Raw genomic sequence first — 21,246 nt, forward strand, 5'->3', positions numbered from 1 at the left:
TTAATAGACCATTGAAACATTTCAAAGGGAGGATGGTGGCTTGACCCAGGCGGACAGAAATGGAGATGGTGGGAGTGTGCAGACTTAGGATCTATTTTGGAGGCAGAATAGGTAGGAGTTGCTGAGAGTTTGGATTTGGGGGTGAGAGAAACAGGAAGCAAGTATGATTTCTAGGTTTCTGGATTAAATACCTGGGTGAATGGTGCTGCCATTTACTGAGATGGGAAGACAGCAACTCCTGATTTTCAAGGCTCAGCTCAGTCCTCACTTCCTCCATGAAACCTGCCATCAGCTCCAATCTCCAGCCTTCTCTCTTTCCTCTCAACCACGTGGGACATCATTGCCTGCACCACTCATCTTTTCAGGAGTATGTGCTGAACTCCTCAACCTGGCTCGCATTCCTTGAAGGTGAGGGACCCGTTTCACATCCAGCAATGCCTTGAATGTAGTGCTCCATCAAATTTGCTGCTTGGGGAATTAAAGACAATTCCCATGCAGCAAACATCCTTGAAGCTGCTAAGAATATCCTGCCACCCACGGGACTAAATGTTCACATCCTCCAGTTCATATCTCAATTGAACATTTTAAAAAGCCCATTACCAAAAGCCATTGAAAAATATGTTTCTCTCTAGTTCTTAAAGAAAGGCATTTAATGTCTATTATACGCTCTATTATTATTTAATATTATCCCTTTTCACTTGATATATAGTTACTTTTCTTTCCCATTATTAAGTATTACCTTAAAATGCAACCTAATTTCCTCTTGTATTAAATCGAAATTGAGGATAAGTTTCTCCTCACTGAAAACACTTTGAAATATTTCAAGTACATTTCCTTTTCTACACTGTTCATTCACAGTTTGGTTCAAAAGCTTTAAAAAAAAAAAAAACTTGAAGATACCATAATATCACCTTTCAGTTCATTTTTAAAGTTTTTCAGAAATATAAATCTGATGCAAATTTGGAGTTAGACATTTATTGTAGCTTCCCACACAAAGCTAGAATGCTGTCTCTAATATTCTTCACAGTAAAAAGGGAACATAATCATGAAGAACTTACGCAGAGACAGGAATTAGGCTTTTTCTTGCTCTTCTTTTCAATTCACGACCTTTGAGAAGGACTTACAAAGTATATTTTTGTTCATAATCTACTCTAGTACTGAGATAGGCGTTTTATACACCTGCTGTCATTTAACTAGCCCCATCACCTAATGACAGATTTTTATCTTCATTTCACGGATATCTGGCAGGATTTAATGATTTGTTCGAGGACACACAGCTAGAAGAAGCACGTCTGCATCCAAATCCAAGTCTTGGTGCATCTAAAGCTCAAGGTATCCCTCTTTCCCAAAGGATAAAACTCTTTTCTTGAGGGAAATACAGGACAAGTATCTTCCTTGCTCTGTGCTTCAGTCCTTCTCATGCTTAAAAATAGCTGTAATCACTCCTGCAGTCTTTCTTCTCTAGATCACACACTCCCAATTCTTTCAGCCTTTCTTTATAGCATGGAACACCCCAAACCCTCAGCCTCTACAGAGCCATTCGTTCCAACATATTCCAGTTGTCCTCTCAAGTGTGGCACTCGAGGAAACCAAATGTCTCTCAAAGCATGGTACTAGGAATGGATTACATTGTTTTCTCAATTCATATATTCCTGCAGGGTCTTATTTCAGAATAGGAAGCTAATTTATCTTCCTTTAACAAGTCTCCTTAACATTTTTAAAGTTTAAAAAACACAGCATTATAATCCATATCGCTGTATTACCCTCCTTCCTCTCCCTGCCCCCAGTAGAAAAGCTTGAAATTTAGGAATTATATTTTCTTTGTCTTTTAACTCCAATTCAGGACACATGAGAATTACTGGACAAGTACGCTTATGTAATCCCACCCTTAGGAAGGATACATCAGAATTTTAAGAGAAGTTGACCATTGGAAGCCCATGCCCTGATGGACATGTCTTGACCCACACATTAATTGCAACACAGTCTCCTTCCGTGTTCATACAGAGAGCATCACCGGGGTGGTTTCACACTTACCCTGCTGTCCTCTGGGCTTTCAGGACCTGTGGACATCGCTACATCCTCAGCATGAGCTTCTCATTCTCTACTTCCAAGTCAGATAGAATGAAGGCATTCTAAACAAATCAACTGCCTGGGACCCAAAGCCACGTCCCACACTTACGCGGCTAAGCTATCCCAATTATATGTTCTTGAAATGCACCTTAGAGGCCCGTGGTGACTGACGCTTGGCTGGCGTCATGGCTGTGTGGATTTTGCCACAGAACGCACCCAGACAAACAGCTCACTACTCCAGGCTGCCCTCTCTGGCTCAGGATTCTACACCGTGCCTCGCGGCCCGCTATAGGAGCCAGCATTGCAGCCGGAAGATGAGCAAAGCTTGTGGTAACCTAAACCCCTAGTGAAATGAGACTCCTATAGCACCGGGAGGCTGCCTGGACAGCTAACACCTGACATGCTACCTTATCCACATCTACAGACCCTGTTACGATTAGAACTTTACTCCCCTCTCAACTCCAATATACTTACACCAGCCTGATAATAATAATTGCAGGGAGAAGTAGTTCACTCCACTAATTATGCTGCTTTTAACTGGCACAGAGAGCAGTGATAATTTGGCTTAAAGTAAGGTTTTATGATCCTCATATGTTTAAAGTGTCCTTGGGTTTGAAGCCATTATGATTCAGACTTGAAAATTGTGAGGATGAATTTCAAATATCTCTGTTGCTTCTGTTTTTTTTTTTTTTTTTTTAGGAAAGCATTATTCTGAAAGTGCTCCATGTGGCAGCTCTTGTTTGCTCCTGAGGTGCCCAGCTATGAATTTAAAATGCTTTATTGCACTCTTCAGAGAACATGTTTCTGCTGGTGGGTAAGGCCTGGAAGCTGCCTGCATGCCAAGGCAATGCCCCCTAAATGAAGTCTTACATAAACCTGACAAAGTATCTTTAGACAGAAGTAATCTCAATGGGCTACTACAGAGTCATGAAAATAGCTGCCGGTCAACCACCAAAACAAAATTTGGCTGAGCACATACTTCTAAAAGCCTGAACCACAGGACAATTATACCAATAACATTTCATCATCATAATATATTTTTAAACATACTGGCATATTCTTTTTTGTCCTCTTTCCATCCTTTCCTTCCTTTCTTCTCCCTCTTTTCCCTTCTCCCTTGGTTCCATCCTTCCTTTTTTCCTTTCAGAAGACATTGTGCTCACACTCCCCCCCTTTCTTCTTCCTTCTCTCTCTCTTGCTCACCATTGTTCTCCCCCACCACATGCTACAGTTTAGACTCTACATTTAATTGTCAACTCACCGGATGCTCCTAGATTCTAAATAACCTACACTGCAAATTAACATCCTCTCTTGAATTATGGCAATGTTATCCAAACCGGATCTCCCCAGAAGGTGGTTTATCAACTCTCTCTTCTACTTAATAACCCTCAATGACTTCCCACCAGGTACAAGCTAAAGTCCTACTCTTCAGCCGCACATACAAGACTCCCACACCCAGCCCCAAGTACCACCTTCCACCAGTCCTATTCCTAACTTCAGTCTCCACAGCACACCTTAAAGCATCTCCCACCCCTTGGCACACTTGACACCTCCCACACAAGCTCTGCCTTATCACGACTCAGAACTGCCCTGTCTGTTCACTCCTTTTCATGAAGGCTGAGCCTGTATTTCATGCAGAAGCCCTTCCCTAACTTCCTCAGTCAAAGTTAGTGAATTTCCTCCTCAGGTTAACATTGCATTACAAACATTTATTACTATCTGTCTCCCCAAATAGGTTAAGAGTTTCTGGGGCAAAGGTGTCACTGACTCACCCACCAGGCAGTTGCTCAACAAAGGTTCACTGAATGAACTTTGTTCCTTTGAGTTTATCCTGTATATTTTATAAGTAAAAGGAAGCAACATAGTATGGTGTCTACAAATATGAGTGTGTGAGTTCAAATTCCACCTGTGGCTTGAGCAGGTTATTTAATATCTTGGTGCCTCAGTTTCCCCATATGTGGAAACTTTCCAACTCTAGGGTGCTTGTGAGAAGTAAACAAGTTGCTACGTAGCTGGAATACTGCAAGGAAAATCAAAAGAGGTGCATGCTACCTGAGTGTTTGTTAAATATAATGGAGGTAATTATGATAACCCATGGCTGCCTCTGTTGTGCTCAGGGCAGAAGGTTCCCGACACCATCAGGACTGGTTTAATTTCAACGAGCAGATCTTTTATTAGAAATGTAAGTGTCTGCCTTACTCCTCCAATCAAAAGAGAGATGCTAACACCAAGAACATTACTCAATTCCATAAGAAGACTAAAAGTGGGCTTATGCCACACTCAGAGCCATTGCACTGGCTAGGGTGTTGGGTCTGGAAGGCATACAAAACACAACACAACAAAACAAAACAAAAACCTAGTTAAGAAACTATAATTCAATTCTTAGACTATCATATATGGGAAAATTCACATTGGTTCTAAACTACTAAATAGAAAATATGTCTGTATTCACAAAAAGAGATAGAAGTCTAACTTCAGCCAGGTACAGTGGCTCATGCCTGTAATCCTAGCATTTTGAGAGGCCAAGGTGGGCAGACTGCTTAAACCCAGTAGTTCAAGAACAGCCTGGGAAACATGGCAAAAATCTCATCTCTACTAAAAATGCAAAAAGTTAGCCAGGTATGGTGGTGTGTGCCTGGAGTCCCAGCTACCTGGGAGACTGAGGGGGGAGAATCACCCGACCCTCAGGAAGTCAGGGATGCAGTGAGCTATGATGGTACTCTACCTTGTCTCAAAAAAGAATGAACGAACGAACGAACGAGAAGGAAGGAAGGAGGGAAGGAAGGGGCCTAACTTCAAACAATTTAGCTTCAAAAAGTGAGTAGAAGCCAAAATTCAGTGTTCAGAGACAGTCAAAAGGAAGTATTGATTCTTTTTGTTTGCAGGTAAACCAAAAGGGAGATTCTCTGGGTTGAAATTCTGCAAAATATATTTTCACTTAAGTACACCCTTCATGATGAGCCCTGTATGCATCCTGGTTATATCTTTTGCAAGTGCCTCCTGCGTGTGCCTTATGCTCCAGCTGTGCCAACAACCTTTGAGAAACCTGTGCAGAAGCTCACCTTCACACCTTTGCTTGGTAGCTGCCTTGCCTGGGATGCCCCCCTTCTCGTTGTAACACTCACTCAGGTGACCACTTTTCCTGGGAAGACTTTTTCTTGCTCTCTTCAAGGACCTTTGCTCCAAGCCCCCTGAAAATACATGCACATTTTGCAAAGCATTTATCACACCGCATGACAACTGTATGTTCACTTTCCCACCCCCTCATTAGACAGTGAGTCTTTCAAAAGAGACATGGACTGTGTCTATCTCCCTGTTGCTTTCTCAATGCCCAGCACAGTGCCTGGAACAAAGTATGTGCTCAATAAATGCTCACTGGATATTACTGGACAGGATTCCCTGTGTATGTAGAAGCAAATTCATTGCCAAATACCTATGGTAGCAATGTTGGGTCCTCCTCTGTGCATTGTTTACCAAGGCCATGCCATGGGGATACCACACTAGGGATGTGGCTGAGGAATTTTCACATCTGACTAAGCTGAGATGATTGTACAATTATACATCACTTCTCTCTGGAAAGAGAAATAGGTAGGATTCCTTAAAAGGGTTAGTAATTCCTTAAAAACCATTGCACATGCAGTAGCCTGAACCAATAATTTAAAAGCTTCTACATGACATTCAATGTTTATGACTCACTTATATTAGGTGAAAATGCAAAGGAGTATGCATCTTAAAGCCACAATGAGAGACTATTACATACCCACTATAATGACTAAAATTTAAAAAGACCAGCATTATCAAGTATTGTAGAAGATATAGAGCAACTGAACTCTCTTACACTGTTGGGGGCACTGTAAATTTCTATAACCACTTCGGAAAGCTGATTGAAAGTTTTTAATAAAATTAAACATATATCTACCCTATAGCCTAGCAAATCTTTCCCGAGATTTATATACAAGAGAAATGCATATGTCCACCAAAAGACAGTCCCAAACTGGAAACAACCCAGTTTTCTGTAACACAAGAAAATGAATAAACATACTGTGGTATATCCATGTACTCAATACTACTCTGCAATGAAAAAAAATACTGACATATGTAACAACAAGTATGAATCTTACAAATGTTATATTGAGCAAAAAATGTCAAATACAAAGAATGTGTATTATGTAATATGTAAAAGAAGCTCAATAACAGATAAAAACATTTATCAATGGTGATGAAATTCAGAAAAGTGGTAACCCTGGTATGGGGCAGGCAGTGACAGACAGGGGCACGGGCAACCTTCAGGGTTGCTGGAAATGTTTTGTATGTTCTTCTAAGTGGTAGTTACTTGGGTATACAACTACATAAAAAAGTGGAGCCTTATATGCTTTAGCACATGCAAGTTATAGCATACTAAACAGTTTTCATAAACTCGATGGACAGATCCCCTAGACGAGCAGAAGGGACAAAACACCCCATCACTCATACAAAATTCAGAGAATGGGTCATATACCCCCTTGTTTGTTCAGGGAAAAAGATCATCACTGAGAAAAAGCTGACACGTGTTCCAATCGAGCTGGCATGGTTGTGCAGTACAGCATTATAGCAAACTCAGTGTATTCAAACAACTGAGGGCAAGGACATCCACTGCTCTGGATGTCACACCTGTAGCATAACTCCCTTTTGGGGGTGAGTGGACATCTCAGCTGTACTCTCTATTATGGGAGTCTAGCAACAGAGGCCCTTCTCAGTCATATACTTTCAGTCAAGTCATTGCTTTGGGTGCCACTTTTTTGAAAGTCATTTTGTAAAAGAATAATGCTAAAACCCTCCGAAGAGTGTAAGTATACTAAAACCAGAAGCGAGAAAATAAAAAAAAGAAAAAAATTTGCAGAAATGTGAGGTGACTAAAAGATGATCAGAAATCTCAAATACTTGAAGTCTGCTGTGTCTGCCAGGCCTGTCCAATAGAAAGGAAAGAGATGCTCCAGAAAAATGTATTGTCTTCTCTTTACCAAACAGGGCTTTGGCTCCTAATGAGAGTTGAACCGGCTTATCACATGAGGACCTGCAGACCTTCTTTTACTCTTTCAGTGTTTCTCAAGAAGGACATTAAGGCATTTGGGGCAGGACAAATGTTTGGGTGCAGGACTGTCCTTGTTCTGAATGTCCTAAAGGCCAGCAGCATCCCAGCCCTTCCATCACTGTGATACCAACAAAATGTATGAACATGTTTCTGAGTTGAGAACTAGCACTGATGTTTTTGGCAGAAGACTTAATTGGTATCCTGATGGCCTAATCCACCCTGAATTAGAATCCACAGTCTTCTGGTTGGTGTTTCCAGTATTAAATATCAAGAATAAATATCTAATGTTAAATATAATATTAATAACAAATTAGTCAACATTTGACAAAAAAAGAGGGAGGACTTTGCTCAAAGGTCCAAATTTCCAGTTCTTTAAGAAGTGATGCATTGAACTTACCCACCCAACCTTTGCTGGCATTTGCGTTTGCAATCTTGGACTTGAAGCCTATGTGGCAGGAAGGTCAAACAGCCAGGCACTTATTTCCCTTCTCCTCTGTCCATTGGGTCTCACCAATTAGATTGTGAAAGGAGGAAGCTAGCAGAAAAGATGATAGAAGGAGCCATCTCTTTAAGGCCTGGAGCAGAGCTCATTTAAGCCACCACCCCGGTCTCTTTCTCTTACCAACCCTTTCCCCCAGGAGGACAGAGTTTCAGGTGTATCTTCTGGCAAACAGAGCCAGGGAAGAAAAATCAGCAGAAGAAAAGAAATAATTCTGAAGTCCATGAACCTTATCAAAGTGAATGACTTTGCCCAGTTTTACACCCCCAGTCTCCATCTCACTGTGCAGGCTTAAATAACACAACCAGCTGTGTTACTATAATGACCTAATAGAACATCTCTGAAGATTCCACTTCATTCCTGTATCCATTCAGAGGAGGCCCAAGAGCAGGGCCTCTTCATCTGGTTTGCAGATCCCTAGGCAGTGTATCCCGAAGAGTGATATGAAAGATAAGTTTAGGGGGTAGGTTTTGAAAGAATAATACTAATTTTTTACAGTTATCTTTTGCTTTTAATAAATGACACATTTTTCATTTATATAAATAATATAGCTTCCTTTTAAAATAATTTATGTAAATCCAAAAGGTCAACTATAAAAAAATGTGAGACTGGGGATGAAATTATGGCAGTTTGGGATGATTTTACCTCAGAAGGGTCTAAGATGGGCTTCTAAGATTTCATAAATTCCTTGAAAATTTATGGGGGATTGTATGCTAATATAATTTTCTTTTCTGGGAGGAAGGTCCACAGCTTTCATAAGGTTCCCCTAAAGAACCTTGAGTCCAAAATGTTAGGAATGATTGTCCTAGAATCAATGCTGTGCTGTTCAATACTGTAGCCACTAGTCACTAGCCACGCATAGCTACTAGACACTTCATACTTGCCTAGTTCAAATGAGATGTGCTGTAAGTGTAAAATACACTCTAGATTATGAAGACTTAGCATGAAAAAGAGAATGCAGAATGTCTCATTAATAATTTTTCTACTGGTTACTTGTTGGAATACTATTTTATATATTGAGTTAGAAAATGTAGTATTAAAATAAATTTCACCTGTTTTTTTTTTTAAATGTGGTTATTAAAATAAATTTCATGTGTTTTTTTAAAATGTGGTTACTAGGAAATTTAAAATTACATATGTGAGTTAGATTTGTGGCTCACTTTATATATTTAGTGGACAGTACTGGGTTATAGTATAAGGCCAAGAAAAATAAGATAATCTCAGAAGTCCAGTACAAATTAGAATTATGAATATATTTTAAGGCAAATTTATAATGAAAGAAACTAGAGATAAATTTTGAGAAAAAATGAACTTTTATAAAATGGATTTGGAGAGAAACAATTATACAGGTATACATTTCACTTTGTCCCCTTTGTCACTTAGCCAGGAAAATAAACCAGTAGTAGAAGCTTAAACTGTTCTATTCTTTCAAATTAAAACTATAGTTTCCAAAGATTCGAATGAAGGTAGAAAACAGTAATGGTTTTAAAGTTCCTGGGAAAAGTAAGTAAATGATTTAAGTATCTTTTTTTTGTTGTTGTTTAATATAATCTATATCCACCAAATAACAAAGAGTTTATTGTATTTGCTTTGGGCCAGGACCACCACCCATCTCTGTTTTATGGCCCCTCACTAGGGTAATTAAAGTGTCTAAGTCTTTTAGAGGAACTCCTGAAACTCCTTTCTTTGCCTGGACGGCAGCTTTCATCTCTGGGTCTGTACATCTTGGGGCATTACGATCTCTCTTCAGCATTTCCTTTCTGAACTGAAAGCTGATTCCTTCAATGTATAGTTGCTCAGGTGCAAAGGAATACTATTGTGAATTGTTTTCTTTTCCATTGTTATTATCAAGGCAATGGCTCATCTAGATCCTTCTACTCAAAGTCATTTCTTGTTATAGAAGCTTGTATTTTCTATGGCTGAGCAATATGTGGGAATAGTCTCACAATCACTTTATTGCACAGTCCTGCATCTAATCTTTCACAGAAAACCGCATACACATCAACTTTTTACCTTCAACTTCTATTCTCTTTGAATTTTAATGGAGAAAACAGCTACTTTTCATTAACAACATATTAAATAAAAACATAAGTCACTTAGTAACGTGGCCGTAATTGTAGTCCACACATCCAAGATGTAAATGAACCAAGGCCAAGCTTAAATGAGAACACTAAAGGTCCATGTAATCTGCTGGTTGCTAAATGGGATATGCTCAAATCTTTGTTTCTTATTCCTGATTGCCAGAAAATTAAGTAGTAAATGCTCTTACAATGAGCAGATTCAGTGCTGTATCTTTGCTGAAAAATATGTATTATACTATTTAGGATTAAATGAGAATTGTAAAATATGTATGATAGGATTTGGGATTAAATGGGAACATCAAAATGAAACCAATAAAATCGACAATTTCAGCAGGCTCCTAGGTAGTCAGGGTCTCTCTCTTCAGACTGTGTACTAAATTCCTGCTTCTTGCATTTGGCTCTCTGTCTTTTAGCATTTTACAGACAATAAGCAGCAGCAGCAGAAGAGAAAGAAGTCAAATACATAGTCTATCAGATGAAATTATTATTTGTTAATCACTCTCATGAAAGATTTGCTGGGGGAAAAAGGTTAAGCTTATTACTACATGGTGGTCCCTAGATTAAGTGAGATAGGTAGTTCATCACTGCTGCCTCAGACCCTGTTAACACTGATAACTAATGGCTGGCATGATGCCTGTCATATTAAATGCTTCCTCTCAAAGGAAGAAAAACAGCACTGAAAGAAAGTAATTGGTTCACTCTCTATTAATTGCAAATGGTTTTAAAAGAGCAAGGAGAGGCCGGTTGCAGTGGCTTATGCCTGTAGTCCAGGCACTTTGGGAGGCTGAGGCGGATGGATCACCTAAGGTCAGAAGTTCGAGATCAGCCTGGCCAACAGGGCAAAACCCCATCTCTATTAAAAATACAAAAATTAGCTGGGTGTGGTGGTGCCTGCCTATAATCTCAGCTACTCAGGAGACTGAGGCAGGAGAACCGCTTGAACCCAGGAGGCAGAGATTGCAGTGAATTGAGATGATGCCACTGCACTCCAACCTGGGTGACAGAGTGAGAGACTCTGTCTAAAAAAAGCAAGGAGAACACTTGCTATTGTCTTTGATGATCAGTCTAAATATAGCAATCCCTGTCTGTTTTTCCTCATTGATTAACATCAATTTCAAAGGTATGTTAGTGTGCCAAATGTTTGAGGTAGAAATAAAAAATTTTCCAACATGTAATAAATCATAATACAGGAACAGTCCAGAAATGATACCACCCATTGCCTTCAATAATGAAAACAATAATATGAGAACAAAACCTGCTAAGTGTTGAAAATGGGTTTCAGGACTGATAGCCTTCCCTCTCTGCCTCTCCCTTTCTCCTCTTTAATGAAAGTCAAATTCCTCTTATTCTTCTAGGTTTGATACAAATTCTAATGCCCTCAGTAAAGGATTCACAGATCACTGCAATCCACCATCTTTTCCTCTTCTTAATCTCTTGAATCTGCGATATCTGCCCCATTCATTTGCAGTTGCCAAAATACAAATAATAATGAATAACAAGAATGATTGTTCACCTTTTTGTGAATATGTATCCTGATCTCCCCCCACCTCCATCACCACAGTTAGTTACAATTTTCTTTTTATTTTTTGAGATGAAGTCTCACTCTGTGGCCGAGGCTGGAGTGCAATGGCGCAATCTCAGCTCACTGCAACCTCTGCCTCCCAGGTTCAAGTGATTCTCCTGCCTCAGTCTTCCAAGTAGCTGGGATTATAGGTGCCCACCACCAGTCCTGGCTAATTTTCATATTTTTAGTAGAGAAGGGGTTTCACCATGTTGGCCAGGCTGGTCTCAAACTTCTGACCTCAGGTGATACAGCTGCCTCAGCCTCCCAAAATGCTGGGATTACAGGTGTGAGTCAACGCTCCTGGCCAGTTACAACTTTCTTAAGGGAATTGGCTGTACTTTTCATACCTCCCACTGGCATAGCATGGTATTTTGCATAGAGAAAAGCTTAGTAAATATTTATTTGACAACGTGTTTTCCCAAAGGGAGCTAGTAAATACTTGTTCCCTCTGTTATTAAGTAAACTCCCAAACCAGAAATTGTTTGGCCTTGGTATGGTTTCTTCACTAGAAGCTGTCCAGTCTTTTTTTCTTTTTTTTTTTTGAGACAGAGTCTCGCTCTGCTGCCCAGGCTGGAGTGCAGTGGCGCAATCTCGGGCCACTTCAACCTCTACCTCCCAGGTTCAAGTGATTCTTCTGCCTCAGCCTCCTGCATAGCTGGGACTACAGATGCATGCCACCACGCCCAGCTAATTTTTTAATTTTTAGTAGAGGCAGGGTTTCACCATATTGGCCAGGCTGGTCTCGAACTCCTGACCTCATGATCTGCCCGCCTCAGCCTCCCAAAGTGATGGGATTACAGGCGTGAGCCACTGCTCCCTGCCAAAGCTATCCATTGTTTAGAGTGGACTTCTCATATGGTTGCCATTGAGAGTGTTCATAAAATAAGTCAACATAACATAGGAATGAACAACTACAAAAACTTGTGTTTAGAATAAAGTAGGTAATTAGACGATTTTGTGAAAGAGACGAACATTTTTTGATGAACTATTTTGTTCACCCAAGTAAATGCTCAGGGACCTCCTGGCCCTGCCACCCCCATTCTCCCACTTCTAATGGATATATTTAGGAATTAAGAAATTTGAATTTTGTTTCTAATTCAATCAAAGAGTTGCTGTAAGAGTATTGGAAAATCCTAATGGTAAGGGTTTAAATCATTCATCAGTAGACAATGGAATAAACCAGACATTTGAATCAGATCCTAAAGGATACATTTACATGGGTTAAAATTTGAAACCCTAGGACAAAAAATGACCACACAAAAGCAATTAATATTCACTTAACTGATAGATACTAAGCACCTACCATGTGCCAGGCACCATTCTAGGTACTTGGGATATAACTGTAAATAAACAGACAAAGGCTCCTGTGTCCTTATTCTCAAGGAGCTTACATTTTAGTGGATAGAAAGTAACAACAAAATAAATAAACTATATTTTATGTGAAAAGGTGAAAGATGCTATGGGATCAGAACTGTCAAGAGCTGTCCTTGTTGGGGATCTGAAGTGACCAATAGAGTGGACTTCAATGAGAGGATAAAATTCAAATTAAGACTTGCAACAGGTGAGGGAGTGAGCCCGACAGGCATATTGGTGGGACATCTGAGAGTGTTCCAGGCAGAGGGAACAGCTATCTACTGCTAGAGCAAAGATAAATGAGAAATTAGAACAACACATTTGCAATGCATGAGATGGACAAAGAGATAATATCCTTAATAAAGAAAAAAAGAGTTCTTAAAAATCATTTTAAAAAATCAATATCCTATAGAAAATGGGTGCATGACATCAACAAATAATCCTTTAATCAAGGACAACAAAAAGTGAAACATGTCCAGCTTTACAAATAATCAGTAAAGCATACATTAAAGCAACCTCACTATTGGGGTTTCCAGTTTGTGAAGATTAAATAATGTTGGTGAGGTTGTAGGAAGGCAGACATTCTTCTGCAATGCTAATGGAAGCATAAAATGACACAACGTCTTATAACATAATTTTACTATGTTTATCAATCGCCTTTATTTTAGAAACACTTCTTATGGAAATAATCAGAAGTTAAGACAAAATGTATATATAAGTATATTTACCGCAGCAATATTTATACTAATATACAAAGACAAGTGATTAATACCTAGATATCATCCACACTGAAGTCTGCAGCCCAGGAAATATCCGTGAGCATCTGATGCCTCCACATGAATATTCCACAAATACCTCAAACTCCAAATGTCCAAACCCAAACTCACCTTCTCCAGTCCCTATTCCAGCCCTTAGATCTCTTTCTCTTGTCTTCCTAGTTCAGTGAATGTCACCTACTTACACTCACTGCTTGAGACACAAACCCAGGACTCGTCCTTGATAGCTTCTCTCTTGCTTCCCACATTCTGTCAATCCCCATGCTTTGTCAATTCTACTTCTGTAATATTTCTTGAATACATCCATGTTCTCCATTCACACTGGAACTGCCCTGGTGCAGCCCTCACCATTTTAAACTTAGGCTAATGAATAGCTGCTTACCTAGTCTGGTCCACTGTGGCCAATCTCACCTCCAACCTGACTGTCTTCCTTGCCCTATAGGACTCTTTCTTCTTTTCTTTTTTTTTCAATTAATTACTTAAGTTATTTTTTATACTTTAAGTTCTAGGGCACATGTGCACAACGTGCAGGTTTGTTACATATGTATACATGTGCCATGTTGGTATGCTGCACCCATTAACTCGTCATTTACATTAGGTATATCTCCTAATGCAATCCCTCTCCTAGCCCCCCACCCCACGACAGGCCCTGGTGTGTGATGTGACTCTTTCTAAAATATAAAACTGGATCAAACCATTACTTTGTTTAAAATTTTAAAATGGTTCCCCACTGCTATCAGATTAATATCCAAACACCTTAGACTTTCATGATCTGACTCCTGATGGTCAACTCTCTTGTCCTGCCGGCATGAATCTTTCTTCTTTTTTTTTTCTTTTTGAGACAGGGTCTCCCTCTGTCACCCAGGCTGGAGTGCAGTGGCAGGATCATGGTTCACTGCAGCCTACAACTCCTGGGCTCAAGGTATCCTTCCACCTCAGCCTCCCATGTAGCTGGGACTACAGGCATGCACCACCATGCCCCCCTAATTTTTTGATTTTCTAGAGATGGAAAATCACCTATGTTGCCTAGGGTGGTCTCAAACTCCTGGCCTCAAGAGAGCCTCCCACCTTGGCCTCCCAAAGTTCTGAGATTACAGGCATAAGCCACTGCACCTGGTCCAGTCTGAGATCTTAAACTCCATCTACTACCATCTTTTTACAAATTACATTTGATGTCTTTGCATATTCTACTTCCCCTGCCTGTCCTCCCATACCTTTACTATTGGCCAGATAACTTCTCTTCACCTGTGTAGACTCAACTGAGGCATTCTATCTTCCAGGCAGCCTTGCCTGACTCCATGCCCCCAATTCATTTTTGGGTTTCACTGTTCTATTGATCTCTCAAAGAACATCATGCATATTTATATCATAGCATGTATTATACTGTTGTGCACACGTTGCTTTGTTTCTTTGGTAATTCTTTTGACTGCCACATCTAGCTAAGCTGTAGTACTCCAGTAGGCACAATTTACACAGTGTCCAACCTGCACAACCGTATTGAACAGTCATGTATCCTTTCCACCATAGACAGATCATCTTTATACATCCATGCACAATAAGTGGCCCAGTTCAAGTGCTAGAATAGAGACGTTTATATAACAGACATTTGTTTAATGAAGGAAAAAGTGAGCAATCAACAAAACTCTAGTTGTCTTGATGAAAAATTCTTTCAGACCAGTGATTCTCAAAGTGTAGTCTCTGGATAAGCAACATGCATCACTGGGGAACTTGTTAAAATGCAGATTCTCAGGCCCCACTACAGACCTACTGAATCCGAGACTCTGGCAATGGAACCCAAGACACTGTTTCAACAAACCCTCTAGATGATTCTAACACATGCTTTACTTTGAGAAACACTATCTTAGACTGCTCAAAACTGAAAGTAAAGATTTCTTTCAAGGGCTCAAATCACTTTGCCTATAAGAAGGTCACTTACTTAATTTTTAAAGAAGTTTAAAGTATAAGGCATTTCACACATTCAAGGTATATAAAACAATATTACAGACACCCATGTACCCACCATTCAGATCTGTGGGTATTTGATCCATCACCCTAAAAGAAATAAAACAGCAAAACACTACCAACCCATCTCTCTTTCTCCCCTCTCTCTCATCTCTCACCAAGCTAACTACTCTTTTACAGTTGGTGTGTGTTTTTCCCATGCATGCTTTTATACTTTTACTACGTAAGTGTGTAGGCATCTACTTATTAATGAGAGACTTTGTCCAGGACGTCAGAGCAGAAATCACAACACTTGCCCCAGCAAGCTGCATGGGAAGACACCTGGAGTAGCCAGCAGGCAGTGCCAACCAAACCTGCCCCTCTCTAGCATTTGGTGGGAAAAAATAGGGCTCACATGAGCTTTACAAAATGCAATCAGAGGGGGTTAAAATAAGAAAACCAAGTTATACTTATTTAACTGTTGCTGACTGTAAAAGCTAAAATAAAAAGTAGGTTTTGCCTTGAAGCTAAGGGTGCCAAACACACAGTACCAAGAAAGTTGTACTGAAAAACTTGGTCATTTTTGTGTGAATTACACACACAAGGGATGTGTGTACCTGCCAGTGTATCATGCACCATGGATATAAAGAGTTCCAAAAGAGCTATGCTCTTTTTTTGGATATAAGGAGTTCTGAAAGAGCTGGCTTCAACTGTCAACACCATAGATGAGTCTTGATTTTGTCATCTGTAAAATGGCATTACCTGCTGTCTTATGGCTTAACAAAAGGGAGTGATGATGACTTGAGTGTTAATTTCTTTCTTATTTGGGAGCCTATAAGTTTATGAAAATACGATTACCAAACTCATAAGTCTACTCCCCCTAAAATTAAAAAATTAAAGACAAAAAGAAAGAAGAAAAGAAGGGGAGAGAGCAGGGAAGGAGGGAATAAGAGAGGGAAAAAGGGAGAGCAAAACTTAACTACTATTTCCTCCCCATCCTGACTTTCCTACTTTCTCCATCTTGGCTTCTTATGATGACTTCCTACTCATCTTTACAATCGGCTTCTTACGATGACTTCCTAGTCATCTTTACAATTTGTCTTTCTCACATTCTCTTTCGAAATCTGTAATTTAGCCTCTTTATCCAGGTGATTCTTAGGGATACTAAAGTTTGAAATCATTGCTATTGGTGTTATAGAGCCCTAGAAAAAGTTTTACATTGTTGTTTTTGTTTTATGTATGCATGTGTGTATGAATATACATACAAATATAAACTGTGTTTATATACATACACACACCTCTGTGTGGTGTGTGTGTGTGTTTAAACACAGTTCACAGTTTTGGATGGCAGCTAATGAATAAACACATTCTCCTTGGTCAATTTACTCTACAAATTTGATCATATGCATCTATTTTCTACAAATTTGATCATATGCATCTATTTTCTCCTATCCCTGATACCATCTCACTAATATCGAGCTTATCACCACAAACCACAGTACTCAAAACCACCTTTCATCATTCCCCTTTTTATCCATCATACACTTGGCTACAAGATCAGTCCCTTGAAGTCCCACCTTGACCATTCCTCTCCATACTTCCTCCAGTAGCTGACTAATTGTGACCAAGTCTGCCAGGTGTCTCCACAATGTTCCCTCACAACCAAATCCCACTTTCATTCTGGGTGGCAAGGTACCAAGCCACATTTTCCCACTTTTTTTGCAACTACGAGTGGGTAGATGAGATTGTAGATAGAAGTTGTTTGACGGGCATTCTGGTAAGACCTTCTAAAGAAGAAAACCACAGCTAGTAATGGGTGCCTTTTTCTACCCCTCCCCCATGATGCTGTTGTCTAGAATTTATAGGTGAAGGCTAGCACCCCAGCAGTTATCTTGAATCAAGAGGAAATCTTGAGGATAAAGCCATATGGTAAGAACAGCAATGCAGAATGATAGAAGGTACCTGAGTCCCTACTGACCATAGAACCACGCCCCCTACTTTAGAGAAAAAAACCTTTGTCTGTTTAAGTCACTGTTTTTTTTGGTTTTCACTATGGGCAGGCCCCAAATAATACTTTGATCTCTTCACAAATTTAGCTATTTCTCCAACTTAGCCAATGTATTATGTTGGTATACTTTGATCTATTGCTTCTCTTCCAAAGAATAGGGGCTTGCGGATAGAACCATCTGAGTTAAAGCTCAGCCTGGCCACTGTGACAGTGAAGTCTTTAGGCATTGCTCCTAACCATTTTAACCCAAGCTTCTTTGTCTACAAACAGGGAATAAAAATAATATACACATTGGGGTGTTTGTTATTTTTCTTTCAACCTGCTTTTAAATTGTTAATAGCTCAATAGCACCACTAGGGAAAACATTTGGGGAAAGGAAAAGGAGATAAAACTCAAACCCGGGCCAGGCGTGGTGGCTCACACCTGTAATCCCAGCACTTTGGGAGGCCGAGGCAGGCGGATCACGAGGTCAGGAGATTGAGAGCATCCTGGCTAACACGGTGAAACCCTATCTCTACTAAAAATACAAAAAATTAGCTGGCCTTGGTGGCGGGTGCCTGTAGTCCCAGCTACTCAGGAGGCTGAGGCAGGAGAATGGTGTGAACCTGGGAGGCAGAGCTTGCAGTGAGCGGAGATCGCGCCACTACACTCCAGCCTGGGGGACGGAGCGGCACTCCATCTCAAAACAAAAACAAAAACAAAAAAACAAAAAAACCCTCAAACCTGGATATAATTTCTAACTTGTGAACGGCTCTTACAAGCAGTTTGGTAGATGAAAATGCATATTGTTTAAAACAAAGTGGAAAAATGTCAATAAATTGGGCTTTAACGATCGACATGTTACCCTCCCATTCTCATGAATAACTGGTATCTGACTACACACATGTTACATTAGCCACTTGACCAAGGAAGGAAACAAGAGATAGAAAATAAATAAATAAATTTCAAGAACTTTGGCTCTAGGAGGATCAGTTGCCCAAAGTCCCTGGAATGGAGAAGACATATGATTTATATCTTGATATTTTCCATTTGGTTAAATTGGCTCTTAATGACTTGAAATAGGTCCTTTCAAATGGAATTGCAAAAAAGGAAATTCTGCTCAAACTCTTATATTGTGTAATTTCATTTCTGCTCTCATGCACATTAAACTAAACTGGTTGGAGAAAAATCTCTTGCTAAATTAAATTTGGTTTGATCAGGAAATTTGTGTGCATGTGCAGGCAAAGCACAGTATGTGTGGGTTACAAAAATGTCCTGGTTATTTAAAGTGTTCTTTTTCATGGATGATTCAGTTTTACCATAGCTTCATTAGTGAACTAAATTTGTGTTAATGTGGATTTGTGTTGTGAGTGAAATAGGCTTTGGCCCTTTGTTGGGAAATCACTCAAGTAGTAGACATTTTGTCCTTTCTGAACAAAAATAATACAGCCTCAAAGGCTGGAACATTTGAGCATCTTCAAATCATTCCTTCTCCAGCTCCACATGACTCTTTCTTGCCATTTCCTAACGCCATCATCATTTCCTTTTCAAAAACCTTTTCCTTGCTCATTCCAGGCCCATTTCACTCATCAGGCTCTAAAATGCAGAATTGGCCCCTGGGTCCCATCTGCCCTGGCTTATGTCCTTAGCTGTATTTCTGCCACAATAATTACCTTCCACTTTACTACCTGACTTCTTCTTCTTCTTCTTTTTTTTTAGATGGAGTCTTGCTCTGTCGCCCAGGCTGGAGTGCAGGGGCACCATCTTGGCTCACTGCAAGCTCCGCCTCCCAGGTTCATGCCATTCTCCTGCCTCAGTCTCCCGAGTAGCTGGGACTACAGGTGCCCGCCACCACGCCTGGCTAATTTTTTGCATTTTTAGTATAGATGGGGTTTCACCGTGTTAGCCAGGATGGTCTCGATCTCCTGACCTTGTGATCTGCCTGCCTCAGCCTCCCAAAGTGCTGGGATTGCAGGAGTGAGCCACCACACCCAGCCCCTACCTGACTTCTAAAACTCACAATAGCAAAATTTAAATGAAGTTTTTCAAAGTATTTCAGGGCAAGGAAAGTGCTTTTTAGAGGGTCAAAATGCCCTACTGCAATAACACAGGTACAGAGCCCATTATTTGATAGTTCTTGATGCCCGCTGAAAGCAAAAAGACTGAATTTGCAAGTAGCCTGTTTGACAGGTACCACTGAAGGCCTGTCTTTCAACCTCAATCACCAAAAGTTCCACTCTGCTAAGATATATGAGAAGCCTGCATTTTATAGGGCATTTAAAAAGCAGTCAGACGAGTCAGAGCAGAGGATTAAAAAAATTATGAAGAATTTGTATTTGATGAGTACTGTTAATAGCGCATGTTAAAGTAATGCATGACAAAAATGAGGTTTATATCAGTGAAGTACAGATTACTGAACAACATACAATCCCAAATTAAAGAAAGGCATCTTTGGGACCCCCGCAGGATGGGGCCTCACTATGGCATCTCATTTCCCTAGGCAATGAGCAATATGGTCTTGGATGGAGAGCCAATGACAACCACTTACATGCTCAGCGCCTCCAGAGGGCCCCAAGCTTATTTTATTCTTTCCTCTCTTCCACAGTCTTCCTAATTGCGTTGAAATTCTGGAAAGGGGCTCAGGAGGGATATTTCTTTTGGGGGAGTGGCTGAAGCTAAGACTATCCAAAACTCTTAGCCTAAGTTCAGATCAGTGTGACCCTGCAGAACCATCCTGAATGTGCCAGACCTGGACCATGTCTTTCTATACAATCTTAGGAGGCAAAATCCAGCATAGTTAAAAGCGTAGAATTCCATGTCATCTGGCTCATTAAGGAAAGAATATACACCAGAATGGGTATACAACATGTGTAACATTTGTCACATGTTTCTCACTTACAGAATTCTTTATATACATGGAAACGGATAGAGAAGCCCAATACCCAAACAGATAAAAGTCCAGCTGCATGTAGAAACCCAGATGGTTTCTACCCACCAGCACTCCTCCCAGCAGAGACTTTTAAGGGGTTTCTCAGAGCCTTAGAAGCTCAGAGGACCCCCATTTGGAATATGGTGCCACTCTACACCTCCTGGGAGCTACAAACTGGGAGGGCAATGATTCTTGGCCTCTGTGGTCAGTGGAATCAAATATTGTCCTCTGAATCTCTAGTCCCAGAACTCCCAGGTCTCACATCTCAGCCACATTACAGGTTTCATTGTTAGGAATTCCTTGAGAGTTTTTTTTTTTTTCTGGATTTGGTGATTATTGAACAAAAAATATTAGAACAGCATGATTTTCAATCTTCAGAAACTCTGTGTAATGACTTTAGACCGGATCCAATAAACAGCCCACATAGTTTTAAGGAAATTGATCAAACTCAAATATTTGGCTACAGTACTTTCATTCACTAAATGCCTAATTTATTTTTTCTTTATTTTCCTTTTTGTTTCTATTTTTAATGGAAGTACAACTTATATAAAGTAAAATGCACAGGTGAGTTTTAACAGATGCCAGGTAGCCCATGGTTCTATAAACATTTCCATCACTCCAGAAAATTCCCTCAGGCCCCTTGCCAGCCAATCCTCTCTTCTCCCCAAGGTAATCACTATTTTGATTCTTATCACCACAGATTAGTTATTCCTTTTCTAGAACTACATAAAATGAATTAATACAGTGTTCATTCTTTTGTGTCTAGTGCCTCAGGTTTTCAGTATTTATAGAAATCTCTTCTTAGTTTCCTTATCTGTAAATCTGTAAATCTGAGGAGAATGCCTTGTAAAAAAATGTGCAAGTATTGGGAGGTGCCCCCGGTTTCCTGGTGGGAATGGAAGACCTTTGAGGTCACCTTGATTGAGGTGGGATGAAGAAGAGGCTGAGGACTGGGGTTGCAGGAGCCTTCTCATC

The 21,246-nt window shown here is 40.1% G+C and overlaps 1 protein-coding gene across 13 annotated transcripts in view; it reads right to left on the reverse strand.

Moving 5' to 3' along the window:
- The window catches only part of THRB (thyroid hormone receptor beta), a 365,609-nt gene that overhangs the window by 184,360 nt on the left and 160,003 nt on the right, over window positions 1-21,246 (reverse strand). For 6 of the 13 annotated variants that reach the window (XM_017955956.3, XM_017955958.2, XM_017955953.3 and 3 more), the window contains exon 3: window positions 5,133-5,261. The exons of 5 other annotated variants lie outside the window; for them this stretch is intronic. The gene's annotated coding sequence lies outside the window, so the exon portion shown is untranslated. Of the gene's footprint in view, window positions 1-5,132; window positions 5,262-5,503; window positions 7,491-7,538; window positions 7,677-21,246 lie in introns of those variants that run through there. 2 more of the 13 variants (XM_017955954.3, XM_017955964.3) reach the window with 2 other exon arrangements.

Source organism: Papio anubis, chromosome 2 (genome assembly GCF_008728515.1).
Source record: "Papio anubis isolate 15944 chromosome 2, Panubis1.0, whole genome shotgun sequence".
Taxonomy (NCBI): domain Eukaryota; kingdom Metazoa; phylum Chordata; class Mammalia; order Primates; family Cercopithecidae; genus Papio; species Papio anubis.